Source organism: Ovis canadensis, chromosome 22 (assembly GCF_042477335.2).
Source record: "Ovis canadensis isolate MfBH-ARS-UI-01 breed Bighorn chromosome 22, ARS-UI_OviCan_v2, whole genome shotgun sequence".
Classification (NCBI taxonomy): domain Eukaryota; kingdom Metazoa; phylum Chordata; class Mammalia; order Artiodactyla; family Bovidae; genus Ovis; species Ovis canadensis.
Genome location: NC_091266.1, coordinates 17,150,289 through 17,171,814, shown reverse-complemented (window position 1 = coordinate 17,171,814; position 21,526 = coordinate 17,150,289). Strand labels below are relative to the sequence as shown.

Here is a 21,526-nt window from a genome sequence, read left to right as displayed (position 1 = left end):
GAGTGAGTGAGTGAAAGTTGCTCAGTCATGTCCGACTCTTTGCTACCCTATGAACTCTACAGTCCATGGAATTCTCCAGGCAAGAATACTGGAGTGGGTAGCCTTTCCCTTCTCCAGGGCATCTTTCCAACCAAGGGTTGAACCCCAGTCTCCTGCATTGCAGATGGATTCTTTACCGGCTGAGGCACAAGGGAAGCCCATCATAGAGTCTTTAAATTCCATAAGTTAAAGACTGTGGTCTTGTGCTCAATAAATGTTCTACGAAGCATGTAGCATTAGTCCATTTTTGGAAGTGAAAAACTTGATTACTGACTTGTTTAATGTAATTAGCTTTTAAGTGGCTCAGCTTTGAGATCAAGTTCTTAAAAACCATGATTCATAGCCTGACCTTTCATCGAAAATATTAAACTGACAGTTTATATAAGAGATGTAAGATACATTCACTCTTAACTTGTTCATTTTCTGTCCTTTGGTTGTCAGCATAAGGTATTCTACCAATAAAAAACATTCATATAAGAAAATGGAAATATATGATTATGTAGATAAGACTGACTCCATAGCCTTCAGAAAAGTGTAACTGTGGATTCCTGCTAAGTATAGGAAAAAACAGAGGAAGATATTAATTTAAAGGCCTTCTGTTTAGCAGAAATTATTTTAACTTTAATAGTAGTCATCCATAGAGTTACAAATAGCATATGTAAATTTAGGACTTTGAAACATCAAAAAAACATCTTTTATAGAGCGAATTAATAATCAAAGAATGAATAAATGAACCCTAATACAAAAATTCACTGGTCCCAATTCCTTCTACTTCCTTTATTCTTTTAGAACTTGCTTTAAACAATGCCATCGACATTTGGTTGCTTACAGTTCTTTACCTGGGCCCTTCTGTATCACATGCTCTCATATTTTCCCATTCACCTTCCCATTCTTGGACTTTGGCATTCCCTTGTTTCCATACTACTTCTACAGTTTATATAATCACCTCTTCCCTGGCCTATAGCTGAACTCTGATTTGGATTAGGCTGTCTTTAGCATCCATGGATCTGACGGTCTCTTAGATGGTCTTACTTAAAATAGTTCCCCTTCAGCAAAGTCTTTATTTATAGCATAAGGTAGGAGAAACATTTTCCTCTAGCTTTCTAGTGTCTTGACTGAGAACTCTCCCCAAGAATAAGAGATAGATTAACAGGAGAAAAAATATAAATTTAATTACATATATACCCTGTGAATACATGGAAAATACTCAGAAAAACTGAATAACTCTCCAAAGAGGACCAGGCCAGCACCTTAAGTACTATCTTTAGCTAAAGGCAAAAAGATGTTGGTGGGTGGAAGTAAGTTTTTAACGGTTACCAGGAAAACCATATTAAACAAGAGTAAGGTTGTTTTTCAGATTTAGGTGTTTCTTTTCTCTATTGATAAGAGTTTGCAGCGATTGAGAGTGACCCTTCTTAATACAGAGGAGACAACTTTATAAATGGTTTCCCTGATACATATAAATATCTCTCAAAAAAAAAATTCTACCTACTTTTCAGACGTTCACTTGTTGCTGTTTTTCTTAAAATTAAGTAGCTCAAAATAACCAATATGCTAAAGGGGCACATTTTGGGGTGTATATGTTGCTCCCATTAAGAAGGAACAAGACAAATTCAAATGGCACAGTTAGTACTGCAACGTGTAATAAAGAAAACAGAAAAATAGCAGAAAGGTGATCATCTTTTTTGCATTTTTATGAACGTATTTTCCAGCTTGACTTCATCCAGAGTGATTTTCACTCACATTTCTCTTTGTACATTGACATCAGCCTACAGTTAGGAGTCTAAATTCAAGCTGATGTGAATTTATATTCTCTATAATTACATTTTTAAAAGGCTCACAAGATATGGTATTCCATATCCTTTTCATTAAGTGTCCTGTTTCAAAATTTTCTTTGAAATGTAAATGAGGGAATGAAAAAGCAACTTTTAGCTGATATGATTGGACGAAAAAGCCATTATCTTTGTTTATGCATAAAGCTCTGACTACAAATGAAGACACTATGAAAGTATTATCATCATTCTTTGCACTTTCCTAGTGAATGTTAAAACAATTAAGTATTTATAAATTAGCACTGATGAACTTTGTTCTCTTAATTAAACAAAATGCTCTGCCACTTCTACTGATTTAATGCTCCAATTCATCATTTCTCAACAATAACCTGAGCCAAGACAAATGGCTGCTAGATAATGCTGAATTATTTTTGGATGACAGACAACTGGGCCCAGCCCCACCTCACACTTCTGTTGCCATGGTTTTCAAATTAGATGTTTCTGTGGTCAAAGCAGACTCTCACTGTTGTATTCATCACCATTTAACTACAAGAGTGCTGAGCACATCTATGGTTTCTCTTGCTCGTGATGGCAGACGGGATGAACATAAATGATTAGAAAACACCACCTGCTCAGTGCTTAATGCAGGAAGAGGAAGAAAAAAAAAAAAACAGCTATGCCATTTGGGATGGAAAACACATTAGCCTAAGCTCAGCATGCCACTTATATAACCAACCATGAAAATTGCAAGTTATTGAGAATGTAGGATGAAATACTGCATGACAGATACCTGTTTTCTATTCAGGAATTTCCATCTGAAGACTGTCAAGCACACAGTGACTGATGATGCCTCTGTGGAACTTTCTCTAAATCTCCAGACTTGCTATTTGAAGTGTGAAAATAAGACTTCTTGCGAAAGCCACAAGTCATCTATAAAGTGCCTACAGAATCGTTGTAGCTATGGCAGCCCTGTTGTAAAGAGTGACAGAAAGGATTGTTTTCAGCTGGCTTTCATTGACATCAACTTATCAACCCAGAAAATTTTCTCTACATTTGGATAAGAGAACCACAGTTCATATGGACCAATACCTTAATTTTTGTGCAAAGAGTTAATTAGAATCATTAAAGTATGAATGGACAGATTAATCACCAAAAAAGTTGATCTCCTTTTCCAGATGTGTCTTGCTTCTCTTAGCATGCTGCCAGGAATGAATATCTTCTTCCTTTTTGTTTAATATAAATTTATTCTAATTAGAGGTTAATTACTTTACAATATTGTATTGGTTTTGCCATACAACAACATGAATCTGCCACAGGTATACACGTGTTCCCCATCCTGAACCCCTCTCCCTCCTCCCTCCCCACACCATCCCTCTGGGTCATCTCAGTGCACCAATCCCAAGCATCGTCAGTCCAGGTTCGATGCATGATACTGAAAATGTTTTCAAATTAGGAAGTGGTGATGCTTGCACATCTTTATAAACATACTGCATACCCCTGAAATGTACTTTAAAAGGTTAAATTTGATGGCATATAAACTAGATTTTTTGAAAGAAAGATAATTCTGGTCCTTACTGTTTGTGAGACATGGACATATGAATTACTGAATCTATTTGAGCCCCAAATACCTCTCATCTGTAAAATGGAGGAGGGCTCCCACTAGTTTTCATAAATTGAGTTTAACCTCACATAATAATTCAAACAATTTTTGCTGCCAATTGAAGCCCAAGGATGAAGAGAAAGAAGCATAAAAGGAGAAAGCTATTTTAGAAAAACAACTGACTTTATGTAGATGTTAAAGATGTCAACATTTGTGGGGGGAAATCTTGCTTATTTTGAAATGTGTAACATTATTCTAGCCAAATAAATACAGAACTAAGCTTTTGCAGAAATATAATCCTTGTGGAAAATATATAGATTTTTTTTCATACAGCTATTTACTTTTGCCTTAAATTAATTGCATGATTATGTAAAATCCACAGACTTAACATTTTAAAAACATTAAATATATTAGCATTCTCAAAAATTATATTTTCAGTCAATGAATTTACACACACATGAAATATGCAAGCCATTTCAATGACAGTGTAAGAATGTCTTCTTTTTGCAATTATTTTATAATCACTTTTCCAAGTTTTACCTTTAATCAGTCCAGTTCAGTTCAGTTCAGTTGCTCAGTCATGTCCGACTCTTTGTAACCCATGAATTGCATTACGCCAGACCTCCCTGTCCATCACCAACTCCCGGAGTTCACCCAAACTCACATCCATCGAGTTGATGATGCCTTCCGGCCATCTCATCCTCTGTTGTCCCCTTCTCCTCCTGCCCCCAATCCCTCCCAGCATCAGAGTCTTTTCCAATGAGTCAACTCTTCACATAAGGTGGCCAAAGAATTGGAGTTTCAGCTTTAATCAGTCAGGTGATACCTAATGTGACAAAGTTGTATTTGACAGGTTATTATAGATTTTACTCAAAAAAAAAAAAAGAAAAAGAAAAAACTGGTTATTTTGAAGACAGTAATATATACATTATATATATATATATATATATATATACACACACATACATAATTAACCCACATATGTATACTATATAACCCCAGTTTAAACACAAAATGAATGCATAAAATTATTGAATTCCAGTTGCTATTTTTAGTTGGCATAGGTTAGCAAATCTAAAACGACTATATATTTCAAAATTGAGCAACTGAGGCATGATTATGAGAAAAATTGGAGCCAATTTTCTTTCTTCCCCAGCTTGACTGAGATAAAATTGACATATTAACACTGTATAAGTTTAAGATATGTAATGTGAAGATTCAATGCATGTACATATTGCAAAAATGATTGCAATAAGGTTAGCTAACATCTTAAATTTCCTTTTTGTGGTCTGTGGTGAGAACTTTTAAGATCTACTATCTAAGCAACTTTCAAGTATTTTAGGGCTTCCCTGGTAGCTCAGAGGTTAAAGTGCCTGCAATGTGGGAGATGCAGGTTCAATCCCTGGGTTGGGAAGATCCCCTGGAGAAGGAAATAGCAACCCACTCCAGTATTCTTGCCTGGAGAATCCCATGGATGGAAGAGCCTGATGGGCTACAGTCCACGGGGTCACAAAGAGTCAGACACGACTGAGTGACCTCACTTCTTCACTTCACTTCGAGTATTTCAAGTATATTATTTTTTCACTATAATCATCATGCTGTACATTTGATACCCTGAACATGTTAATCTTATTATTGGAAGTTTGTATCCTTTGACAACCTTTACCCATTTCCTCCAATCTCTGGGCCCACACCCCTTGCAATCACCAATGTATTCTATGTTTCTGAGTGTATTTCTTTTTAGATTCCATATATAAGTAAGATCATATAGTATTTGTCTTTCTCTGTCAGACTTACTTCACTAAACATAATTCCCTCAATATTTATCAATGTATTAATGCTATTCATAAATGGCATGCTTTTCATCTTGATTATGGCTGAATAATATCCCACTGTGTGTGTATATGTGTGTCTGTGTGGGTGTGTGTGTATACACACACAGCACATCCTTCCTTATTCATTCACACTTTGTAGTACACTTAGGTTATTCCCCTATTTGGCTTTTGTAAGGGAATTCCTAATATTTTATGTAAGTTTGAAATGACATATACAAAAAGCAAAAATGTATTGTTTAGAAAAAAATAAATAGTAATTAAGAAAACAAATTAATAGAAAAAGGAAATATCTATGAGACAGTGGTTTTCAAACACTATTTCCCTAAATATTAAGAATCAACACAAATAAACTGAAGCAAAGGTGAAAAAGGCTAAAAAGGAATCTGTCTATATCTTTGTATGTTATAGACCCCACACAAAACTTACTCAAATGGACAATAAAATGATGCCATCACTTGTGTCATGTAAAGGAATGAGGAAAGACATTTGAATAAGCCTTTACTGAAATGCTGAAAATAAACACACAAAATTGTATTTAGAGTGAGAATATCTGAATACCTTATAGTTCTGAAAAAGCCAGCAGAATAAATTACTTTTACAGCTTGAATTCTTTTAAAGTGCTACTATTAAAGATTCAGTGAATGTTATTACAGTATCAGGCATTCTGTAACAATACTATTCTGTGAAGCTGAAAGCAAGAACTTTCTGTGGCAAAGACTTATATGCCTCTTCTGGCAAAGGAACTGAGAACTCATAGAGGCTTTGACTTTGGAGGCCAATGGGATTTCACCACAGAATTTACACAGGACTGCAGAAACAGACTCTTGGAGAGCACAAACAAAACCTTGTGCATACCAGGACTCAAGAGAAAGGAACAGTAACTAAACAAGACACTATCCAGATATTCCTGATACTGTTCAGGAGTCCTCAGTGGAGCTGTGGGTCAGCCATGGCCTATAGCAGGCTTGGGGGTACTGAGTGCAGCAGTGCATACACAGAATCTTTTGAAGGAGATGCCATATCTTCATTACCTTGACCATAGTTTGGCCTCAAGTCAAACAAGTCGGAGGGAGCAGAGGCCCAGTCATCAATAGAAAATTGGATTAAAGATTTGCTCTTGGCCCCACCCATCAGTTCAGTTCAGTTGTTTAGTCATATCCAACTCTCTGTGACCCAATGGACTGCAGCACACCAGGCTGCCCTGTTCACCACCAACTCCCGGAGTTTACTCAAACATGTCCATTAAGTTGGTGATGCCATTCAACCATCTCATCCTCTCTTGTCCCCTTCTTCTCCAGCCTTCAATCTTTCCCAGCATCAAGGCCTTTTCCAAAGAGTAATTTCTTCACATCAGGTGGCCAAAGTATTGCAGTTTCAGGTTCAGCATCAGTCCTTCCAATGAATATTCAGGACTGATCTCCTTGGGATTGAACAGATGGATCTTCTTGCAGTCCGAGGGACTCTCAAGAGTCTTCTCCAGCACCACAGTTCAAAAGCATCAATTCTTCAGCGCTTAGCTTTCTTTATAGTCCAAATCTCACATCCATATAGGAATATTGGAAAAACCATAGCCTTGAATACACAGATCACTGTTGACAAAGTAATGTCTCTGGTTTTTAATATGTTGTATAGGGTGGTCATAGCTTTTCACCCAAGGAGCAAGGGTCTTTTAATTTCAAGGCTACAGTCACCATTCGCTGTGAATTGGAGCCCAAAAAGTAAAGTTAGCCACTGTTTCTATTGTTTTCCCCTCTATTTGCTGTGAAGTAATGGGACTGGATGCCATGATCTTAGTTTTCTGAATGTTGAGTTTTGAGCCAACTTTTTCACTTTACTCTTTCATTTTCATCAAGGGCTCTTTAGTTGTTCTTAGCTTTCTGCCATAAGGCTAGTGACATCTGCATATCTGAGGTTATACATATTTATCCTGGCAATCTTGATTTCAGCTTGTACTCCATCCAACCTGGCATTTCGCATGATGTACTTTTCATATAATTTAAATAAGCAGGGTGACAGTATACAGGCTTGACTTACTCTTTTCCCGATTTGGAACCAGTCTGTTGTTCCATGTCCAGTTTTTATTTTCCTTCTTGACCTGCATTTAGATTTCTCAGGAGCCAGGTAGGGTGGTCTGGTATTCCCACCTAATGAATAATTTCCCACAGTTTGTTGTGATCTACATACTCAAAGGCTTTGACATAGTCAATAAAGCAGAAGTTTTTCAGGAACTTTCTTGATCATCATTTTTTGATGATCCAATGGGTGATGGAAATTTGATCTCTGGTTCCTATGTCTTTTCTAAATCCAGCTTGAACATATGGAAGTTCTCCTTCGTGTATTATTGAAGACTAAGTTGGAGAATTTTGAGCATTATTTTGCTAGCATGTGAGATGAGCTCAATCATTCAATAGTTTGAACTTTCTTTGGGATTAGAATGAAAACTGACGTCTTCCAGTCATGTGGCCACTGCTGAGTTTTCCAAATTTGCTAGCATATTGAGTGCAATGCATTCACAGCATCATCTTTCAGGATTTAAAATAGCTCAAATGGAATTTCATCACTTGCACTAGCTTTGTCCACAGTGATGCTTCCTAAGGCCCACTCACATTCCAGGATTTCTGGCTCTAGGTGAGTGATCACACCATTGTAGTTATCTAGGTCATGAAGATCTTTCTGTATGTTTTTTTGTGTGTATTCTTTCCAACTCTTCTTAATATCTTCTGCTTCTGTTAAGATCATTCCATTTCTGTTCTTTTTTGTGCCCATCTTTGCATGAAATGTTCCCTTGGTATCTCTAATTCTCTTGAAGAGATTGCTAGTCTTTCCCATTCTATTGTTTTCCTCTATTTCTTTGCATTGATTACTGAGAAATTATGTCTTTACTCTCTTTGCTCTTCTTTGGAACTCTGCATTCAAATGGGCATATCTTTCCTTTTTTCCTTTGCTTTTCACTTCTCTTCTTTTCACAGCTATTTGTAAGGGCTCCTCAGACAACCATTTTTCCTTTTTGTGTTTATTTTCCTTGGGGATGGTCTTGATCCCCACCTTCTGTAAAGGGTCATGAACATCCATCCATAGTTCTTCAGGCACTCTGTCTATCAGATATAATCTCTTGAGTTTATTTGTCGCTTCCACTGTATAATCGTAAGGGATTTGATTTAGGTCATACCTGAATAGTCTAGTGGTTTTCCCTACTTTCTTCAATTTAAATCTGAATTTGGCAATAAGGAGTTCATGATCTGAACCACAGTCAGCTCCCAGTCTTGTTTTTGCTGACTGTATAGAGCTTCTCCATCTTTGGTTATAAGGAATATAATCAATCTGATTTCAGTATTGACCGTGTGGTGATATCCATGTGTAGAGTGTTCTATTGTGTTGTTGGAAAAGGGTTTTTACTATGACAAGTGTGTTCTCCTGGAAAAATTCTGTTAACCTATGCCCTGCTTCGTTTTGTACTCCAAGGCCAAATTTGCCTGTTATTCCAGGTGTTTCTTAACTTCCTACTTTTCCATTCCAGTCATCTATGATGAAAAGGACAAGTTTTGGGGGTGTTACTTCTAGAAGGTCTTATTAGTTTTCATAGAAAAGTTCATCTTCAGCTTCTTCAGCATTACTGGTGAGGGCATAAATTTGGATTAATGTGATATTGAATGGTTTGGTTTGGAGACAAACAGAGATCATTTGATCGTTTTTGAGACTGAGTCCAAGTACTGAACTTTGGACTCTTTTGTTGAGTGTTATGGTTACTCCATTTATTCTATTGGATTCTTGCCTGCAGTAGTTGATATAATGGTCATCTGAGTTAAATTCAACCATTCCAGTTCATTTTAGTTCACTGATTCCTAAAATGTTGATGTTCACACTTGCCATCTCCTTTTTCACCATTTCCAATTTGTCTTGTCTCATGGACTTGATTCATTAACATTAAAGGGGCATCTGGTCCCATCACTTCATGGGAAATAGATGGGGAAACAGTGGAAACAGTGTCAGACTTTATTTTTGGGGGGCTCCAAAATCACTGCAGATGGTGATTGCAGCCATGAAATTAAAAAACGCTTACTCCTTGGAAGAAAAGTTATGACCAACCTAGGTAGCATATTGAAAAGCAGGGACATTATTTTGCCAACAAAGGTCCATCTAGTCAAGGCCATGGTTTTCCCTGTGGTCATGTATGGATTTGAGATTTGGACTGTGAATAAAGCTGAGTGCCAAAGAATAGATGCTTTCAAACTGTGGCGTTGGAGAAGACTCTTGAGAGTCCCTTGGACTACAAGGAGATCCAGCCAGTCCATTCTAAAGGAGATCAGCCCTGGGTGTTCTGTGGAAGGAATGATGATAAAGCTGAAACTCCAGTACTTTGGCCACCTCACGTGAAGGGTTGGCTCATTGTAAAAGACTCTGATGCTGGGAGGGTTTGGGGGCAGGAGGAGAAAGGGACGACAGAGGATGAGATGGCTGGATGGCATCACGGACTCGATGGATGTGAGTTTGAGTGAACTCCGGGAGATGGTGATGGACAGGGAGGCCTGGTGTGCTGCAGTTCATGGGGTCTCATAGAGTCGGACACAACCTAGCGACTGAACTGAACAGAACTTATGCAATATTTGCCTTTATAGCATCAGACTTTACTTCCATCACCAGTAACATATACAAGATGGTGTTGTTTTTGCTTTGGTTCCATCTGTGCCCATCAGAACAAGATGCAGTTTCCTCACAGTTAGTCTCTCCCATCAGGAAGCTTGCATAAGCTTCTTATCTTTCTCCATCAGAGGGCAGACAAAATGAAAACCACAATTAAGAAAACTAGCAAACTGATCATATGTACCACAGCCTTGTATAACTCAATGAAGCTATGAGCCATGCTGTGTAGGGCCACCCAATATCAGTGGGTCATGTTGGAGAGTTCTGACAAAACGTGATCCACTGTAGAAGGGAATGGCAAACCACTTCAGTATTCTTGCATTGAGAACCCCATGAACAGCATTAAAAGGCAAAAAGTTATAACACTGAAATATGAACTCCCCAGTCAGTAGGTGCCCAATATGCTACTGGAGATCACTGGAGAAATAACTGCAGAAAGAGTGGAGAGATGGCATGAAAGCACTAGCAAAGTAATGCTCAATATTTTCCAAGCCAGACTTCAATTTTATGTGACCATTAACTTCCAGATGTTCAAGTTGGACTTAGAAAAGGCAGAGGAACCAGAGATCAAATTGCCCATTTCTGTTGAATTACAGAAAAAGCAAGAGAGTTCCAGAAAAACATCTACTTTTGTTTTATTGATTATGCCAAAGCCTTTGATTGTGTGGATCACAAGAAACTGTGGAAAATTCTTAAAGAGATGGGAATAATAGACCACCTTACCTGTCTCCTGAGAAATCTAAATGTGGGTCAAGAAGCAACAGTTAGAACCAGACATGGAACAATAGACTGGTTCCAAATGGGAAAAGTGGCACGTCAAGTCTGTATATCGTCACCCTGCTTGTTTAAGTTATACGCAGCATATATCATGCGAAATTCCAGGCTGGATGAAGCACAAGTTGGAATCAAGATGGTCAGGAGAAGAATCAATAACCTCACATATGCAGATGACACCACCCTTATGGCAGAAAGCAAGGAAGAACTAAAGATCCTCTTGATGAAAGTGAAAGAGGACAGTGAAAAAGTTGGCTTAAAACTCAACATTCAGAAAACTAATATCATGGCATTCAGTCCCATCACTCCATGGCAAATAGATGGAGAAACAATAGTAACTGTGATCAACTTTATTTTCTTGGACTCCAAAGTCACTGATTATGGTGATTATAGCTACGAAATTAAAAAAAAATGCTCGCTGCCTGGAAGAAAAGCTATTACCAACCTAGACAGAATCTTAAAAAGCAGAGACATTACTTTGCCAACTAAAGGTCCATCTAGTCCAAGCTATGGTTTCTCCAGTAGTCATGTATGGATGTGAGAGTTGGACCATAAAGAAAACTAGCACCAAAGAATTGATGCTTTTGAACTATGATGTTGGAGAATACTTTTGAGAGTCCTTTGGACTGCACAGAGGTCAAATCAGTGAATCATCAAGGAATTCAGCCCTGATTATTCACTGGAAGGACTGATGCTGAACCTGAAATTCCAATACTTTGGCCACCAGATGTGAATAACTGACTCGCTGAAACAGACTCTGTTCCTGGGAAAGATTGAAGGCAGGGAGAGAAGAGGACAACAGAGAATGAGATGATCAGATGGCATCACTGACTCAATGGACATGAGTTTGAGAAAGCTCTGGGAGATGCTGATGGAACGGGAAGCCTGGTATGCTACAGTCCATGGGGCTGCAAAGAGTAAGACAAGACTGGGCAGCTGAACTGTACTGAGCTGATATTAGATGTCCTACTACTCAGAAACAATTTATCCATTAATATTCCTCAGATTTTCTGAATGTGAGCCCAATTCACAACTGTAGTGAGACTGAATTAAAACATACATTGTGGAAACAATTTTTTGCTTATAGGATTTAGATAGTTTTGTCTTCGTGGCAGAAATCTTGGGTGAAGCATTGAAAAGTTTATGCAATCTGGTTGAAAATTATAGTTTTGTTAGCTCAAGGGTTTTTAATTAGCATGTTTGCTTGGCTAGTCTACCTGTATTGGTGGCTGATTTCAATCAGATAAATGTAATTCAAAGAGAAAGGTAATTACTAACTTGCCTACAAGCCTAGTCTGACTTTTGGTTGCCTGACCTTCCTTTGATCTTATTATAGGATAGTGGTTTCTTTATTGGTGCAGTTTGCATTTAGAGATATAGATTCTGGACCGAGTCATGTGTGAATTCTGGGCTCTGTCTTGTATCTCTGTCTTCTTGGTCTTTCTGGCATTAATTTCCTCAAATCCAAAATTAGGTAATAACTAATTTTAATTTCTTAAGTGCTAAATATTTCAGAGATTCTAATGATGGAATCTTGGACCACTGGATCAGCTTTCTCAAATACAAACAAACAAACAAACAAACAAACTTTGAGTGCTTATTGGTGAAAAATCCGGTCAAAATTTTTTATTTGACTATTGGTGGACCATGCTGGTTAGCAGTTATGCAGATCCAATCTGACTGCTACTACTCATTGTGTTAGAACCAGCCAGAATGTAAGTCAGCTGAATTTCTACGTATGGAAAAGCGAGCAATATGATATTATTTAGGAGAAAGACTTGTGTCATATACTTCTGTTCTGTTTCCTTCCAAACAAGAGGGCACTTTTGACTGTGAGGTGAAAATCATCAATAATATGAATTCTAGAATAAGCACTATCCATTCATATGTTGGAATTTTTCTTACTATATTTGAAATATCCCTAACTTAGGTTTAATATCCACTCCCCAGACGTAAAAAAGCATCTGGGTATCAGCATCATTTTTCATGAAAATCTCAAAAATAAACATATATAATATGTTCATATTGCAAAATGTAATATTTTGAAATACCACTTTGTATATTTTGCCTTCCTATGAGCTTCTCTATAAGTGGAATCTTGCAATATTTGTCCTTCTGTGACTATCTTATTTCATTTAGCATAATGTCCTCGAGGTTTATGCAGGTTGTTGTAAATGACAGGAATTCCCTTTTCTTAAGACTAAATAATATTCCAGTATATTTATATATCATATATTCTTTTTCCATTAATCTTTGTAAGCAGGAAATAGGGTAGTTGCCATGGGTAGGGGAGAGAGATATAGGGAGTTGTTACATTGGTGTAAAGTTTCATGCAAGGTGACTTAAGTTCTAGAGATTTGTTGTACAACAGGCTTCTTATAATTATCAGTACTGTGTTATGCACCTACAAATTTAAGAGGCTAGATATAAAATAGAAGGGACACAAAGATGCTTCTGGAAGTAATGGATATGTCTACTACCTTGATTATGGTGATGGTTTCAAGTATATATGCCTAAATCCAAACTCAAACTTTTATGTTAGATAAGTTCAATTTTTGTGTATCTATTACACCTCAATGAATCTGTTTAAAAGACGAAATATTCTAAACTTTGGTTTTATTCATTAAACATGGGTAGTATTAATACCTTTCTCATTGGGTTCTTTTGAATTTTAATCTATGGATCCATTCACTTAACAAATATTGATTGAGCAACTTATCTGTATCATAACTTTTCTAGGCAATGTTTGGCCTTCATTGAAAATCAGATTTCAGTGGCAACAGATAAATACATAGAAGTTTATTTATATTGCAATATTTACTTTCCCTTCTCCAGGGGATATTCCTGACTCAGGGATTGAACCCTGGTCTCCTGCATGATAGGCAGATTCTATACTGTCTAAGCGACCAGGGAAGCCCAAAGTAAAACACAGTAAGAGAAAGATAACATTTTAGATAGTCATTAAGGAAAGCCCTCTGTTATGGGGACATTTGATAAAATAAGTCAGATATATGAAAAATTATGTGTGTGCTAATTCACTTCGGTCGTCTCCGACTCTTTGTGACCCCATGGACTGTAGTCTGCCAAATTTCATCTGTCCATGGGATTATCCAGGCAAGAACACTGGAGTGGGTTGCCATGCCCTTCTCTGGGGGTCTTCCTCACCCAGGGATCGAACCTGGATCTCTTATATATCATGCATTGGCAGACAAGTTCTTTACCATTAGCGTCACCTGGAAAACACTGGAAAATTATGGGGAAGGGTTAAAACTCTAACTCGGTAAATAAAAGTCTTGAAATATTCATGAATTTAAAGAAGATAATGGGGTGATAACAAAATGGACTATGGATAAGAATTCATTATCAACCACATGGCCTGAAAGGCTCAGTCATAATGGGACCATGAGTAAGAATAGAATCTTAAACACCTTGGCCTGGAAGAGCAGACAATATGTAGAAAGGCACATGACAGTTGGTGAGTAACATTCTCTGCTATATAGTCAATTCACTAACTCCTGATTTTTCTAGGTTCATCTCCCCTTATTTCTCATCTTGAAATATATTTCTTATTTGCACCAAACTTGTATCATGCCACCCGTACACCACTAAATTCCATTCACATGTCCCTCATCTTTTTAACTTTATGGCTTCATTAATGGTCCACTTGCAAGTGAAGACTTCGCCAAAGCACCGTGTCCCCCAGGAAGTTTCCTCTGAAATTCAGAGCTGAATTAAGTGACATTCCTCTATGCCCAATAACGTCTTTATTGTAGCATCTACTACGTTTATGAAAATGTTTAAATACGGGTCTGATTTTGTCTTATCAATCATTTATTCTAAGTAATCAAAGAATATATGACATGTATTTGATGACTGATACCTGTTTATTGGGGTTTCCTGGTGGCTCATTGGTAAAGATTTGTCTACCAGTGCAGGAGACATGGGTTCAACCCCTGGGTCTGGAAAATCCTCTGGAGGAAGAAATGGCAACTCATTCCAGTATTCTTGCCTGGGAAATCTCATGAACAGAAGAGCCTGGCAGGCTACAGTTCATGGGGTCACAGAAGAGTCAGACACAACTCAGTGACTAAACAATAACCCTTTTATTATCTATAATTTTATTTAGAAAGAGAACTAGATATCACGACAATTCTAAGAACTAATCTTACAATTATTTGCTGGACAGTAAGATCAGCAATTGAGTATTACCATTCCCTTCTACAAGACAGTCCACAGAGCAGAGTATCATAGCATGGTGTCCGGAGTCAGGCTGCCCAACTTCATATTATCCTGAATCCTTTAATGGCTTGCTACATGAGCTTCAGATAGTCATTCAATTTCTATGACTTAACTACTTTGGCTGTGAGACAGGAATAAGGATGAAACTTCCTAAATTGACTGAGGATTAAATGAATTAAACTTATAGTATGGTTAGGGCCAATGCATGGACTGTAATAAACAACTGATAATATATTAGCTGAAATTATTAGCAGCTGTAAATATCAGAAGGTATGGATAACAAACATTTAAAACTAACTGCTTAAGATACTTTCAAACAGTATCAAAAACTGCGGGTAAGACAAAGGAAAATCAGATGTCATTTTTGAACAATCAGGTAAGAAATTTTAAATGTGAGATGATGTTTCACTCAGTTCAGTTCAGTTGCTCAGTCGGGTCCGACTCTTTGCAACCCCATAAGTCTCAGAACGCCAGGCCTCCCTGTCCATCACCAACTCCTGGAGTTCATCCAAACTCACATCCATCGAATCAGTGATGCCAAACAGCCATCTCATCCTCTGTTGTCACCTTTTCCTCCTGCCCCCAATCCCTCCCAGGATCAGAATCTTTTCCAATGAGTCAACTCTTCGCATGAGGTGGCCAAAGTATTGGAGTTTCAGCTTTAGCATTAGTCCTTCCAGTGAACACCCAGGGCTGATCTCCTTTAGGATGGACTGTTGGATCTCCTGGCTGTCCAAGGGACTCTCAAGAGCCTTCTCAACACCACAGTTCAAAAGCATCAATTCTTCGGCACTCAGCTTTCTTCACAGTCCAACTTTCACATCCATACATGACCACTGGAAAAACCATAGCCTTGACTAGATGGACCTTTGATGGAAAAGTAATGTCTCTGCTTTTGAATGTGCTATCTAGGTTGGTCATAACTTTCCTTCCAAGGAGTAAGCGTCTTTTAATTTCATGGCTGCAGTCACCATTTGCAGTGATTTTGGAGCCACCCAAAATAAAATCTGACATTGTTTCTACTGTTTCCCCATCTATTTCCCATGAAGTGATGGGACTAGATGCCATGATCTTCGTTTGCTGAATGTTGAGCTTTAAGTGAACTTTTGCACTCTCCTCTTTCACTTTCATCAATAGGATTTTTTAGTTCCTCTTCACTTTCTGCTATAAGGGTGGTGTCATCTGCATATCTGAGGTTATTGATATTTCTCCCAGCAATCTTGATTCCAGCTTGTGCCTCTTCCAGCCCTGCATTTCTCATGATGTACTCTGCATATAAGTTAAATAAGCAGGGTGACAATATACAGCCTCGACGTACTTCTTTTCCTATTTGAAATCAGTCTGTTGTTCCATGTCCAGTACTAACTGTTACTTCCTGACCTGCATACATGTTTCTCAAGAGGCAGGTCAGGTGGTCTGGTATTCTCATCTCTTTCAGAATTTTCCACTGTTTATTGTGATCCACACAGACAAGGCTTTGGCATAGTCACTAAAGTAGAAATGGATATTTTTCTGGAACTCTCTGTTGGCAATTTGATCTCTGGTTCTTCTGCCTTTTCTAAAACCAGCTTGAACAACTGGAATTTCATCGTTCATGTATTGCTGAAGCCTGGCTTGGAGAATTTTGAGCATTACTTTACTAGCATGTGAGAGGAGTACAATTGTGTGGTAGTTTGAGCATTCTTTGGCATTGCCTTTCTTTGGGATTGGATTGAAAATTGACCTTTTCCAATCCTGTGGCCACTGCTGGGTTTTCAAAATTTGTTGGCATACTGAGTGCAGCACTTTCACAGCATCATCTTCCAGGATTTGAAATGGCTTTACTAACTGGAATTCCATCACCTCCAAGAGTTTTGTTCATAGTGATGCTTTCTAAGGCCCGCTTGACTTCACATTCCAGGATGTCTGGCTCTAGGTGAGTGATCACACCATCATGATCATCTGGGTCGTGAAGATCTTTTTTGCACAGTTCTTCTGTGCATTCCTGCCACCTCATCTTTATATCTTCTGCTTCTGTTAGATCCATACCATTTCTGTCCTTCATCGAGCCCATCTTTGCATGAAATGTTCCCTTGGTATCTCTAATTTTTTTTTTTTTTGTAGAGATCTCTAGTCCTTCCCATTCTGTTTTTTGTTTTTTTTTTTCTTTCCTCTATTTCTTTGCATTGATCCCCAAGGAAGGCTTTCTTATCTCTCCTTGCTATTCTTTGGAACTCTGCATTCAGATGCTTATATATTTCCTTTTCTCCTTTGCTTTTCATTTCTCTTCCTTTCACAGCTATTTGTAAGGCCTCCCCAGACAGCCAGTTTGCTTTTTTGGATTTCCTTTCCATGATGTTAAGCCGTGGTGAAAATATGAGACAGTAGTCAGTTTCACACACTGTTTTGGGGAAGACACAATGATTCAGTTTATTAGAAGTATAAAATAAAGCAACAGTGGCTCAAATGGTAAAGAATCTACCTGCAGTACAAGAGACCTGGGTTCGATCCCTGGGTTGGAAAGATTCCCCAAAAAAAGGAATGGCTACTCACTCCAGCATTCTTACTTGGAGAATTCCATGGACAGATAATCCTGGGTGTCTACAGTCCATGGGGTCAAAAAGAGTCAGGCAGAACTGAGCAATCTTCACTTAGTCACTCACTGAAATTTAATCTGCGTATTCCCTTTGACACACTAACTTCACTAGTATCAATTATCCTACAGTTATACTAACAAAAATTTTCTTGTGTTGAAAGTCAGACTTCCTCTCCCCACTGCAAATACACCAAGTAAGGTCCTTGAATTTTTATAATGGTAAAATACAGATGACAACCAAAATGCCCGTTAATAGAGAACTATTTAAATGAGTAATCACACAAGACTGTGTTGCAATGCTGTTCAGTCATAAAATAAGAGACACAGATCTGCATGTGCTATTTGAAAAGATATACAAATATATAAAGTAATATTTGTAGATATATATCTCTTTTTGGGGGGACATGATCACAAACACACACACACACACACACACACACACACATACTTATTAATAGTGATAACTCCAGGGCTATGAAATGTTAGAACATTCTCTTTTTAATTTTGATCTTCTTGGTCCTGTTTGAGTGTTCCAATATGTCAATGACATGAATGCTCTACATGTCTATGAACTTAAATATATTGCTCTTTTTCCAGAAACTAAATATATCTAGATAGTGAACTTACATATTTAGTTTTCTTGCTATTCACTATTTCAAAAATATTAAATATTCTTTTTAAATGTGTATACAGAGTAAATATGTTAATAGCACTTATGCTTGAGCTGGTTTTAGGCTGCCAAAAGTGAATTAGATACTTTTATTCTCATGTGGAAAATTAAAATAATTTGAATCTGATTGACAGATAAACCACAAACACATACAGACTACTCATATCAATGTTTTGTAGCATTTGGGCCACAGTAAATATTCTCTATTACTTATTGCTATCTTACTATTTTAACCCATTTTTTTGATTATTTAATTTAGAAGAGGAGTAGATAGACATATTATTAAGCATATATGGAGAAAGCAATCTCTTTAAATGAAATAATCTAAGGGTCCATAGGTGGATGAATGGATAAAGAAATTGAGGTGTGTGTACACACACACACACACACACACACACACACACATTGAAATATTCAACCATAAGCAAAGAATGAAATTTTGCCATTGGCAACAACATGGCTGGGCCTCAAAGGAATTATGCTAAGTGCAGTAAGTTGATAGATGAAGACAAATATGGTATGATTTCTTTTATATGTGAAATCTAAAAAACAAAACAGAGAACAGATTGGTGGTTACAAAAGACAGATGAAGGAAAGTTATGACCAATGTAGATAGCATAATGAAAAGCAGAGACATTACTTTGCCAACAAAGGTCTGTCTAGTCAAGGCTATGGTTTTTCCAGTGGTCATGTATGGATGTGAGAGTTGGACTGTGAAGAAGGCTGAGTGCCAAAGAATTGATGCTTCTGAACTGTGGTGTTGGACAAGACTCTTGAGAGTCCCTTGGACTGCAAGGAGACCCAACCAGTCCATTCTGAAGGAGATCAGCCCTTGGATTTCTTTGGAAGGAATGATGCTAAAGATGAAACTCCAGTACTTTGGCCACTTCATGTGAAGAGTTGACTCATCGGAAAAGACTCTGATGCTGGGAGAGATTGGGGGCAGGAGGAGAAGGGGACGACAGAGGATGAGATGCCTGGATGGCATCACTGACTCGATGAATGTGAGTTTGAGTGAACTCCGGGAGCTGGTGATGGACAGGGAGGCCTGGTGTGCTGCAATTCATGGGGTCGCAGAGTCGGACACGACTGAGTGACTGAACTGAACTGAACTGAACTGAAAGGGTAGAAGAAGTGGGTAAACCATTATTTTTGCTTAAATTAAAAAAAAAAAATAAATAAAAACTTAAAAATGAGTTTCCAGAATAAATTATAGTTTATAACTCCTTTGAATAAAATTTTTTAATAATCTTATTCTAGAAGGATCAGTTTGTATAAATGATACTCCTCAAATCTTGATTATGACACTGAGATTGTGCTTTAAGTTCTGAAAGAAAGTACTCTTCTCAAGCTTGTTTTGACAGAATTTAGAATATTTTGGAAATGAATGCTCTTACTCCTCTATCTTCTGGAGTGAAACACAAAGCTATGAAGTCTACAAGGACATTTCATCATAAAATTTTGTGCATCCTACAATATTCTATCATAATTACTATGAGGGGTTTCAGCACATGTAAGATTAAGGCAGAATAATTGAGATAGAGATTCCCCAAGGAGATGAACTAGAGGGAGAATTATGTTTAGGATTTCAGTTATTTTGGGGAAGAAATGAGTCCTATAAGCAGCAGGTGTTTATGCTAATAGAATGACTCTGTTTTAATTAAGCAGCATTTCCTCACAGAGTAATTACATATGTTGTTTACTCAACTTTTTTTTAAGTTCATTAACACATCTCTAAACATTTTCCTTCCCATCCTACAAGTTAAAAGTTTTATTTTAATGTGTTCTCATTATGAAACTTTTTCTCAAAATGAAAGAAGCATATAACATATAGTACTAAGCTTCATGACAAATGTGTGTTCCTCAATTCAGGAATTCAAATAAAAATTCTCATAGTCTTATATACATGGTATTCTCTGAGTCTATAAGATGCATTGGGATGTTTTATTCTAAAGAATTACGCTTTAAAATCTACAGCAAAAAAGAAATGTTTTGAGATAGTCTCAAGTGAGTATCATCAAAGGAAACTTCTGCCACTAGCTCTTCTGGGTGCTGCGTGAGCTGTAATGAGAGGTATTATGAGTTAGTTCTTATAGCTGGAAGATGCATGGTGTGTTGTATTGTGAACTGAACAGTTGTCAATTGAATTTAAACTTCCCACATGGACATATCCAGAAATATATCATTTTTATTCCTTATGAAAGAAAATATCTGGAAGTCACTACTAAGTCATCATGAGAACTCTAAAAGTTTCATATTTGTTAACATTCCTAGAAGACCCTACAAAAAGAGAGCACATTTTTAATACTCTTATTTATACTTCAGTTCACTTCAGTTCAGTTGCTCAGTCATGTCCGACTCTTTGCGACCCCTTGAATCCCAGCATGCCAGGCCTCCTTGTCCATCACCAACTCCCGGAGTTCACTCAGATTCACGTCCATCGAGTTGATGATGCCATCCAGCCATCTCATCCTCTGTCTTCCCCTTCTCCAACAGTCACAAATCCCAAGTACTTTATGAAAATATATACTGGAGTTGTGTTCCTTAGAGAAAGACTACTTATTAGAGGAGGCCAAGAGATTAGATAATTTAAAAAAATTAATTAGAAAGTCTCAGGACTAGAATAAGCCTGCTCTATTATATTTCACAAGGTAATGGGGAGGAGTAGAATATGGCAGAGTACAAGGATGTGCACTCATCTTCTCCCGCAAGAACTCCAAAATTACAACTCAGTGCTGAACAACCGCCAGCAGGAGAATGTTGGATCCCACCAAAAAAAGATACCCCACTACAAAGAGCAAAAGAGAAGCCCCAGCAAGATGGTAGGATGGGCTAAATCTTGTTTAGAATCAAACCCTAAACCTACCAGAGATGCTCAGAAGGCCCAAAAAAACCTTGTGCACACCAGGACCCAGAGACCCCACAGAGACTGAGCCAGAATTGTGTTTGAGTGTCTTCTATGGAGCTACTGGTCAGCAGTGGCCTGCCTCAGGGGCAGGGGCTCTAGTTCATCAGTATGGCATAAGTCCTCTTGGAAGAAGTCACCATTAACCCCAAACAGCCACCAAAACTTACACAGAACTGGGGAAACAGACTCTTGGAGGGCACAAACAAAACCTTGTGCGCAGCAAGACCCAGGAGAAAGGAGCAATGACCTCACAAGAGACTGATCCAGACTTGCTTGTGAGTGTCCGTTAGTCTCCAGCAGAGGTGTGGGTCAGCAGTGGCCTGCTGCAGGGTCAGGGGCACTGATTACAGCAGAATGTGCATGGGACTTTTGAAGGAGGTCACCGTATCCTCATTATTTCCACCATTGGTAATGGTAGCTCAGGTCAAACAAAAAGAAGGGAACCATCAGGAAGCTTCCATATGCCTCTTATC

The 21,526-nt window shown here is 37.9% G+C and overlaps 1 long non-coding RNA gene across 1 annotated transcript in view; it reads right to left on the bottom strand.

The window, feature by feature from the left end:
- LOC138427827 (uncharacterized) overlaps positions 1 to 21,526 on the bottom strand; it is an 89,662-nt gene that overhangs the window by 10,979 nt on the left and 57,157 nt on the right. The window contains exons 2-3 of the long non-coding RNA XR_011252190.1: positions 4,076 to 4,237; positions 2,602 to 2,780 (exon numbers count right to left, since the gene is read on the bottom strand). This is a non-coding gene — a long non-coding RNA (uncharacterized lncRNA). The remainder of the gene's footprint in view (positions 1 to 2,601; positions 2,781 to 4,075; positions 4,238 to 21,526) is intronic.